General features: G+C 39.6%; 1 pseudogene; it reads right to left on the bottom strand.

Annotated features, from left to right (window-relative positions):
- Positions 1 to 2266: 2266 nt before the first annotated feature.
- Positions 2267 to 2386, bottom strand: LOC129904721 (5S ribosomal RNA; annotated as a pseudogene).
- Positions 2387 to 10824: the final 8438 nt, after the last annotated feature.

Raw genomic sequence — 10824 nt, 5'->3', positions numbered from 1 at the left:
ATAAACAAGAGGATATATGATATTTAGGATGTTATCTTTCTTTCTGTCTTAGATCATGCGATAGAGCTATGTTCTTAGGATGACCTTTTACTAACCTACCATTATGTTTGCAGTAATGCCTCCAAGGAAAGCAACAACCACCCATAAGGGCAAGTCAGTGGCGGAGGAAACCATTCAGGCCCTGAGAGTTACTAGGGCTTGTGCCCAGTCTATGCCAAGGATTGTGCTCCAATTGTCAAGCTTTATTATGCCGCCACCTCTAAAGAAGCTTAGGGTAGCAGCAACTACAGATCCGGAAACCCCAGTACTAGAGCCTCCAGCCCCACAGCTAGGGGCGGAAGACAGGGCTATGAGAGATATAGTACAACTGCTAACCGAATTAATGGTAGGGCAGGCTCAGAGACATGGGATAAATGGTGCCAATAGGCAAGATAGTCAGAGGGTTCATGACTTCCTGGCTTGTAGCCCCTAGAGTCTTATGGGTCGAGACCTACAGATGACCCATAAGAGTTCATTTGACAGATGTAGCATACATTAAGAATAATTAGGGCCTCGGAAACTGAGTCTATTGAATTGACATCATATCGGCTGGGTGATGTAGCCGTTAATTGGTATGAGTCTTGGGAATTATCGAGGGGCGAGGGTGCTCCTCTGGCAGAATAGGACGAGTTTGTAGAAGCCTTTCTTGGCCACTTCCTACCTCTGGAAATGAGATGGGCCAGAATTGATAAATTCTTACAGTTAAGGCAGAATGGTAGGAGCATTAGAGATTACAGCCTTGAGTTTGACTCATTGGCGAGGTATGTGCCCACTATAGTAGGTGATATGGCTGATAGGGTGCATCGCTATATGATGGGGCTAGACTATTACTTAACTGATAGTTGTATAGCCATGGCTTCTCAGCCAGGCATGTATATTTCCTGGTCACAGGTGTACGCACAAGGGGTGGAAGATCGGCATTGGGGGCGTCAGCCCAATAAATATTATAATGGAAGTCAGCGGAAGAGAACTAAATCAACTGGGTATTATGGCGAGTTTCGAGGCGGGCAACCTCGACAATATAGTAGATATCCTCCTCAGTCGGCCCAAAGTGCACCCCCGCAGTTCCCAGGTAGAAGATTTGTTAGCAAAAGGTATTCAGGAGCCGGTCAAAGCTCTAGGGTTTCAGGCTCACAGATAAATAGGGGTTCACGTCAATCGAGGTTATTTTTGCCTCGGTGTTCTCATTGTTATAGGTTTCATTTTGCAGAATGTTGTTTTGCCACCAACGCTTGCTTTGCTTGTGGCTGTTAGGGCTATGTTATGAGAGAATTCCATCTAGGGGCAGTCTAGGAGGTGCAGTTCAGCCTAGTAGGTCAGTTGCCGGTCCTTCTTCTTTTGTGGCTATGCGCCCTATGGGGCGGGGTATGCAGGCACCAACAGGCCATGGTAGAGGCCGAGGTGGAGCTTCTATTTTTAGCGGTCCTTCGAATCACATATATGCCTTGGTTGGTAGACAGGGCCAGAAGGTTCTATCAAGCATGGTTACGGGTATAATATTAATCTTTTCCCAAAATGTGTATGCATTGATAGATCCCCCAACCTATTATATATATATATATATATATATATATATATATATATCTCCTTTTGTTATTGATATTTGGCGCCCTGTGTGGCTGTGATAGACTATGATATGCATATATATGTTGGGCTTGTGAGGCATTGTTAGTATTTCCAGCATGCAGGTTTTGAGATAGGAAGGAATATAGAGGAAACTCTACCGAAATTTTCCTAAGAAGTAAAAAGAGAATGAAATATAGGGTTGTAATATATCTTGAAAAGGTTGTATTCATAGTAATGGTAATTAGAGAATCGATACTGAGATGGTAAGAAGAATTGAGACGGATATGAATGCCTTAGGACAGCTAGTGGAATATGTAAAACAGAATGAACCAGGAGACGAAAAGATTATGTCTACCTTATACAGGTTGTATTAGAATGGTTGTACAACCTACGAGTATATATACAACATAAGACCAAGAGGAGGAGTACATGAGGAAAAGGGGGTTATGATATTTTGGACACGTTACAGAGAAACACAAAGAGAAGTTAAATCAAATGACCAAAAAGGACATGGTCATGGTTGAACTAAAGATCTACCCCGATACCGGTTGTAAGATAGAAGAGGATAGGGCAAGGCGGAACCTGAAGACTAGCGAGACGACTCTAAGGTAAATCTTGGGCGAATTTGAGTACCTTCGCACATTATTGCAAGGATGGCAATGGAACGTGACACGAGGACTTCCCAGGAGGGTCACCCATCTTAGTACTACTCTCGCCCAAGCACGTTTAACTTTGAAATTCTAGTGGGATCCGATGCGTTAGTGCTGTTATGATCACACGTGATGGGAGAATCCGAACTAGCGGTGAAACAACCACACGAGATTATGTACCTAGAGTGTTATAAGTTACAATTAGGGAATTGTAAAAGAGCTTAAGCAAAATAAGCAGGATTAGCCGATTACTAACAGATGGCGCATTTATAGGCCACAGTTCTTTAAAATAATACCAGTTAATGATAAAGAAAACCACAGAACGGCTATACAGGTCATTGTGTGAGGGGACTTCAGCACCACTCGGTAGCCAACTCTGATGGGCAAAAAGCAAAATCCAAAAAGTAAGGGTACTAGTTGATGTCATCTAAACAAGGCAAGAAGTAATACACGAGGTCGAAGATTCCACAACACGACCTTGGATATGAGACTCATTTTGCACTCCATGGACAGATACCAATGGAATGTCATCCACAGATTAACAATATCAGCCGTGTTCCTTCGATCAAGGACTACTTGTTCAGCCAAGATTGTGTGAAATTGTGGATCAAGAGAATGGTTGGACTTTATGGAGTTCCCATAACTATTGTCTCAGATGAAGGAGCCCGAGTTACAGTTAACTACTAAAGATCAACCCACAAAGAGATTGGGAACATAGATAGGTCTTCGTATAATATTGTACCCTTAGACCGATGGACAAACTAAGCTTACTAGCTAAACGCTAGAAGATATGTTACGGGCCTATATAGTTGACTCCAAAGGTAGCTCGGACAATTTCCTACTACCTGTCAAGATTACTTTCGATATTAACTATCATTCTAGTCTCAAGATGGCCCCGTGTAAGATTTTGTATGACAGAAAGTGTAGGTCGCCATTAGTTAGTCTGATATTGGCGAAACATGACTAATAGGCCCCGACATGGTCCAACGGGCTGTAGAGAAGATAAAGCTTATTCAAGAGAGATTATTAGCTGCCCAAAGTCGACGGAAGCTATATGCAGACAATCAACGTCGACCTTTGGAATTTCAAGTGAGTGACTGGGTGTTCTTGAAGGTGTCTCCTATGAAAGGAGTAATGAGGTTTGGCAAGAAAAGGAAGCTGAGTCTGAGATATATTGGCCCTTACCAGATCCTTTGCCGAATAGGAAAGGTTGCCTATGAGCTAGACTCACCAACGGATCTGGAAGTGGTACATCCAGTCTTCCATGTATCAATGCTTCGCAAATGTGTTGGTTATCTATCCCGAGTATATCCCATAGATGATATCCAGGTCACAGAGGAGTTATCCTACAAAGAGCAACCTATCGCCATCCTGGATCGGAGATTAGAAGATTGCGGACTAAGGATGTAGCTTTCGTCAAGGTGTTATGGCGAAATGGGAATCGCGAAGAAATGACCTGGGAAGCTGAAGAGGAAGTGAAACACAAATATCTGTACCTATTCCCTATGTCTACAGGTAATTCCAACTTTTGAAACTCTTAAGTTGATGTAAGTATGTGTTATTGCAATAGAGAGGAATTTTCCCTATAGTCTGTGTAAGATTTTGAAGAAGGTTTTGTTTAACATTCGAGGACGAATATTCTAAAGGGGGGAAGGATGTTACACCCCGTACTTTTGTAACTTGGAACGCGTTAAGCTTTTAAAGCTTCTTAAGTTCTTAAGCTTCTTAGAAGTCACCATGTGAGCCGGATAATCTATGACATCATCAAATAACTCTAAGTTAGGTAGAATGAGGTACCCTATAATAGAGAAGATTTGAAATAGGGTCGTAAGAATCCGGAAGATGTTGGAGACCAAATAATGAGTCGTAGGACTCGACTACTTACTTAATCTACTAACTTGGAAATCTTACGTACTTAAACTGCTTGAGTACATACCAAGCTTACGTAACAAGGATTACATAGGTTTGTAAAGAAAGACGAGATTATAAACCCACGAGGAGAAGAAGAGAGCAACATGTTGCAGAATGGGAGAGTTCCATGTGGCAGCATGGGAGAGTGCCACGTGGTAGCAGCTACAGCAAGGGGTGGGCCCCTACCTGCCATGTGGCAACCCTTAAGTGGAGGAGGTGGTGTGTTGGCCATCTGAGGGCTTGACACATGTCACCACTTGGGGATTGACACGTGTCACCTCCTAAAGTGGCCTCTGTATATATAATTTATGACTTTAAGTTAATATTTATCCAATAAGTCTCATCTTCATCTAAGAATACTCTAGAAAAACAAAAATAAGAGAAGAGGAACTTAAGTTAGAGAGAAGAAAGAGCTACAGTTTTGGGAGGAGAAAAAGGTAAGTTCTCCAATTCCGTTCCATAAATTAATTATATGGGGTATACGAAGAAGGTATAAAGGTTTTATTAATGTAAAGTTATGGTTTCTATCATCCCCAAACGGACAAAAAATAGCCACGAAGTTTCAGTCGCGCTAGAAGAGCTTCCGAGGCAAGTTTCGATGAGTTTGACGAGTTTTGGGCAAGGTAAGGGTTTTCCTTTCAAATTGGATTTTATGAAGTCATTATGAGATATATTACATGTATTAAATGAGTCTGTAAGTGGAAAAATTGCATAAGAATGCTTGACGTTAGAAACAAACTAAATTGAAGTCGCTAGCATTAAATCGAAGTCGAGTAGTGTGTTGTGATTGTGGTGCTGCGGGTGTATCTGGTATGATGGAGTGTTGCAGGGATGTAAAGTTTTCTAAAAGTGGTGTGAGTATAGCTGTTTGCAGCCACACGACCCTCCATTTCGTATTGTTAAAGGTTTTACGAAATAAAGGCTAAAAACTCTATTTTGGTATCGTAGTTTTGAGCTAGTTGTTTGGAATTGTATTGAGTAATGTTGAGGTTATTTGATTATATATATAACTTCTGGTTGTTGTTGTTAATATGGATGCTAAGATTAGAAGTTGGATAGGGCAAGTTATAGGGGAGATGCTGCCCGATTTTTGGTAATTTCAGAACTAGTAATAAGCTAGTCGAGGGAAATGGATAAGGAAATGGTTCCTATAACTAATTGGGTCTAGAGTTGGAAATTGGAAAATGAAAGTGCATTAAACATAGTATTACTTTCATGTTAAATAGGTTCAAGAGACGGCGAGGCGGACGTGTTAAGAGAATTCCGTAAGAGGTATGTGAAGCTACCTCCTTTCTTTTGACATGTTTTTGGCATAAGTAGGTAAAGCTATATTTCTTTCTCTTGGCATGTCGTTGGCATAAGTATGTGAAGCCTATCCTTTCTCTTCTCAAGGCATGTCATTGGCATACGTATGTAAAGCTTATCCTTTATCTTCTTTTGGCATGTCTTGATAATTACCACATGATGCAAGCTTTGGGGAGTATCCCATCAATAAAGCTCCGAGCAAGATTTATGAGCCTTACCAACTTCCTAATGTTAGAACTTCCACAATAATGGATCTACGACTCTCAAGCTTTCTATATGATGGAGGGTAGTAAGTATGTGAAGCTAAGTCCTTTTTCTTGGTATGTCTTAGCACAAGTATGACAAGTGATATGTATACAAGCTGGGGTAATCTCATTCTTAAGTTCCGAATAGGATTCTTGTCTCTTACTCATTTTCTGATGTTAATGCTCTTATGGTAGTTTAGCTACTACCCTCGAGCCTTCTGTACGTAAAATAGGAATTGGCATGTGGAAGTCCATATGCTCACAGACGCTATAGTGACTCATGTCCTTACTTTGATAAGCTCCTATTCCAAAGGACTCTATAACAACCAATGCCTCTAATTTCATAAGCCGTTTGGCATTACTTGATAAATGCCTATGATTCCTGAGACTCTAGTTGATACAACCCCTAATGACACTTAGAGGGTACTTGGGATAAGTACCATTCTGAACCTCAAAGGATAGTCCAATATGATCGTTTTATTGAGTCTTAGATGATAATAGGATGATTATGACACCGAGTCCTATAAAGGGCCGGGTACGACATATGATGATTATGACACTGAGTCCCATAAAGGGATGGGTACATTATATGATGATTATGACACCGAGTCCCATAAAGGGCCGGGTATGGTATATGATGATTATAACACCGAGTCCCATAAAGGGCCAGGTACATTATATGATGATTATAACACCGAGTCCTATAAAGGGTCGAGTATGGTATATGATGATATGATGACACCGAGTCCCATAAAGGGATGGGTACGGTATATGATAATGTGATGATACCGAGTCCCATAAAGGGCCGGGTACAGTATATGTATGCAATGATATAATATGATGATGTGGTGTTGAGGTATGATATACGATTATGGCCCCGAACCCTATAATGGGCTGAGTGCGATATATGATAATGATGTGCATGATTTGTCTCGTACGACACAGGTACAGTGCCTTATTGAGTATCATATTTGTTTCCTGGATCTCTACTTCAGATGTGACTTCGTTTATGAAATATTATGCTTTATATACTCAGTACATAAATCATATTGTCCCCTTTTCCTCGGGGGAGGGGGGGTGCATTTTATGCCCGTAGGTCCAAGTACTTATTTTAGAGATCCGTCGGCTTAGGCTTTCTGCTCAGCTATTTTAGAAGTGCTCCATTGTCCTAGAGCCTAGCCTTTTGGGTAAAGATCTAGTGATATATGTATTTATCCAAGGGTATAACGGGGCCCTGTCCCGTCATATATTACTATTGATATTCTTAGAGGTCTGTAGACATATGTGTGGGTGTGTGTAAATGTGATCCAGCCATATATGGTTCAGCTGTACTAGTGCGACTTATGTTTCGGAACATCCCCTTCCCAATGGAAGCCTTATCGGCTTACATGCCCTTGCATGACATAATGCGAATGAAAGAGCCTATATACAGATGAATTTGCTATCACCCTCTGGATTCTTGTGTATAGTTCTTATAGTTGATAATTTTGTATACGGGGGTCCAGGTCAGACCCCAGTCACGGCCTACGGAGTTGGGTCGTGACATCCAAGAATTGTTTAGGAGCTTCATGTGAGGTAAATTTCTTATTTAGCTACTGCTATTGCTATTTTTGGATTGGATTTTTCTTGATTTTTTGGAGGTTTGTAACTTGATCATCTTAGCCTCATTTTTAGTAATTCTTAAGGCTAACTTGTGTGTTTTTCCTTAAGGAACATTGTAGTTGTTTGCTTTGGATCATAGGGGTTTATTTTGGGAGAAATTACTACATAAAGATGCTACCTTACTAATTCTCTTAACTTGAAAAAGTGGGAATTTATTGCATGATCGATTCGTGTCATTTTCTAACCCCAAACTGTGTTCCAATTTGATTTTTGAGCTTGGGGTGCTGTTTTGGACTAGTTTTTATGGTCAATTCCAAAATTTCGGATACATGTTCCATATTTCTTGTCTTTAGACACTAAAATTGTTCCATCTCCAAAAAATGTAAAATTAGTTTCTAAATGATCGTAACGACATTGTGATTCTATTTTTGACAGTGTGTCAGCATTCCGAGGCTGTTCGAAAGGAAAAAGCTCCGGCATAGTGATTTGGATCACGCATGTTCAGCCTACTAGTAGGATATGCCTTTTCTTTCTTTAGATTGAGCTAAAATATGTGAAATCATGTTGAGATAGTTGGAATTTGAGTTGAGTAGATTTTTTTTATATCTTAGGTGTTAGAAACCATGTTTCAGGCTTTTATTGGGTTTTTTAGGTAATTGGAAGCATGTGATCCCTTCTGTTACTTGTTAGTATTGTAAGAGGAGTTGAATAATTACAATGTTGTTGATACTGTGGAGAATGTTGGCAATAGTATAGGTTGTAAACTTGCTTTAGATGCCCTGGCGTCGCTCCGAAAGGCTTAGATCCTTGTAGAAGGCTGCAGCGGGCTAGTGCCTAATATTTTGTCCTTAGTTAGGTGGTAACCTTGATCTCATGAATACCCTTAACTATAACTTGGCATGATTGCGACTTTCGTGATGCATTAGCAACCAGATTTTGTGATCATTCTGTTTCGGCTCCAGTTCAGGCTTTGACGGTATATCAATTGATTACTAGGAGGAGATTTTCGGTAGATATTGGCATTCATTTGGAAAGAAGAATGATTGGCACCTTCGGCTATAATATCTGTGAGCATCCGGGTACCCAGTCTCGGCCTCTGTTTAGAAACTCCATTGGGGAGTATCCGGGTACCCAGCCCCGGCCTCTACCAGCTTGCTAGTATAGTGAGCATCGGGGAACCAAGCCTCAACCTTGATCGTACTTATGTATTATGGCGAGCATTCGGGTACCCAGCCCCGACCTCGACACTACCAAAGTATTATTCCAAGCATTCGAGTACCCAGTCTAGGCCTTGGCCATATTGAATATTCGGTCGAGCATCTGGGTCCTAATCCCAGCCTGTACCCCTAGAGCAGACCTGGTTTATCATTTTTTGGAGATTCTTGGTTACTAGCCTTGGTAATTGTAGCTATTTTATGTACCCGATGGACTTATGGGGGTCTGTCTGGGTTTTTATTTAATTTGTGCATTAGTGTCTTAGCTGGACTTATGGCAGCCAAGTTAGGTGTAATTAGCTGTAGTTCTCTTAGATAGTACCCTTTTCCCTTTAGATGCTTATTATGACTCCTATTTAGGCTTATTCCTCTTTTCATATTTTTTTTACCTTTCTTACTCAGTCAGCCTATGAAGCCTACAGGGTACCTATTGTCTTGGTACTCATACTACCATCGCAGATAGATCGAGCTTGTTGCAGCTAGCATCGGAGACCAGGTTGAGCACTTGAAGTTTTGGGATTATTTCCATCTCCTTCAGTATGGATGACCCATCTTTTGCCTTTTTGAAATATCCAGTTGTTGTATATATATATTTTCGATCCACTTTTGGGACTTGTATTCATATTTTAATTATAGTAGCTTTGTACTTCTGACCTCCAGATTCTAGGAGAGATCTTTAGATTTATATATATATCAGGTTTTGGTTTTGTTTCCGCTTAATCATTCTGTCTATGTTATAATTTTCCATTCATGATTAGTTTCTTCCCTCAAACCCATTACATGTCATTTCAGGTTTATGGGTTAGCTTACTTATTAGTGGAATATAGTATGTGTCATCATGACCTGAGAAATCGGATCGTAACGCCTTTTTATTACAGTATACATAAATTTACATATCCATGGATGAAAGATTTATTGGAAAAATATTTTAACACATACGTGGTGACCAAAAGAAATTGCTTATCTACATCAAATTACTCAATCCTAAATTCAAGGTATGTTAAGGAAAAACTCCTCCTTTTCATATCGCACGAATCCCAAAAATTATAAATCCATTAAATGAGTCCATTTTACTACTATGTTGTTAGGAAGACCCTCTGCGAAGGGCATTGGGATGTCAGATGATTTTATTTCTTAACTATATTGTGTCGTTATAATGTTATGATTTATAAAGACCAAGACCCAAACAGAATACCCCAAATGTGTGAATACATACTTAACGCATACACTCTACACGCGACCCCTGTTTCACACGTCTTCTTCCATCAAGAGCAACGTTCACTGACAAGAGTACTCCTAGCCATTTGGCGTCTACATTTTCCTCCTATTGGCTCACAAGATTGAGCCAAGTAGTGGCTTCGAGAAGCTTCGGAATTGATCTTGGCCATCCACGTTGCTTGAAATTCCTCCATTTTTGTTGAAAAATTGGTACCAATTCAGCATATTTCTTATCCAAAAAGAGATTCAAATTTTAAATTTCAAATTATATTCCTTTTCCCTCATTTTTGACCCAATTTCCCCCCTATAAATAGTTCTCTCTTCTCAGTGATTAGGGAGAGAGACAGGGAGTTGAAATTTGTTTGTTGAAGAATAATATTCTCAGAAATCAAATCCACAAAGGTTTGAACCTAAACTTTTCAATTTTCTTTCAACTTCTTTTGTTCTTTTTTTGCTGGATTCGAAGTGAAATTGCTATTTGCTCGTCGTCCAGTTCGCTGCTCGGAAGAAGGTAATAATGACTTTCTCTTTCTTTAACAGTGTTCATTTATGTGTCGTAGAAATTATCATTATTTGTTTGTAGATATTTGGAATTAGATTATGCTTAGCTAAATTTCTTTGTGCATTTTAGTGAGTAAGTTCATTAGTTTCAAATTTCGTATGTTATAATTACATCTACTAATACTTTTGTTATTTAAGCTTTGCTGAATTGTTATTAGCATATTCGTGTTTGATTTACCTATTGGATTTATGTGTTATGATAAAAAATTCCTAGTTCCTCTTGGGCATGCTTGGTGTTAAGATAATTTAACTTTTGACTCTACACAAATATTGATTCCAAAATATATGTTTCCTTAAGATATATGTTAAGTTTATTTTTCTGAAAAGCTACATCTTGGATTGAAAGTTTGAGCTTATTTTAGGTAATGGAGTTAATCCTTTTTCTTTCTCACTGTAATTAATCTTCCATTGCTTCATTTTGATGTACTGTTGACTAATCTACTAGTTCATATGAGGAGAATTGTTTTTCAGTTGATTTAAAGCTAAGTTCATAAGACATCAATGCATGACGTT

The sequence above is a fragment of the Solanum dulcamara genome, chromosome 1, assembly GCF_947179165.1.
Source record: "Solanum dulcamara chromosome 1, daSolDulc1.2, whole genome shotgun sequence".
NCBI lineage: Eukaryota > Viridiplantae > Streptophyta > Magnoliopsida > Solanales > Solanaceae > Solanum > Solanum dulcamara.
The sequence above is the reverse complement of the archived record's forward strand: the minus strand, read 5'-3'. Positions and strand labels throughout refer to the sequence as shown.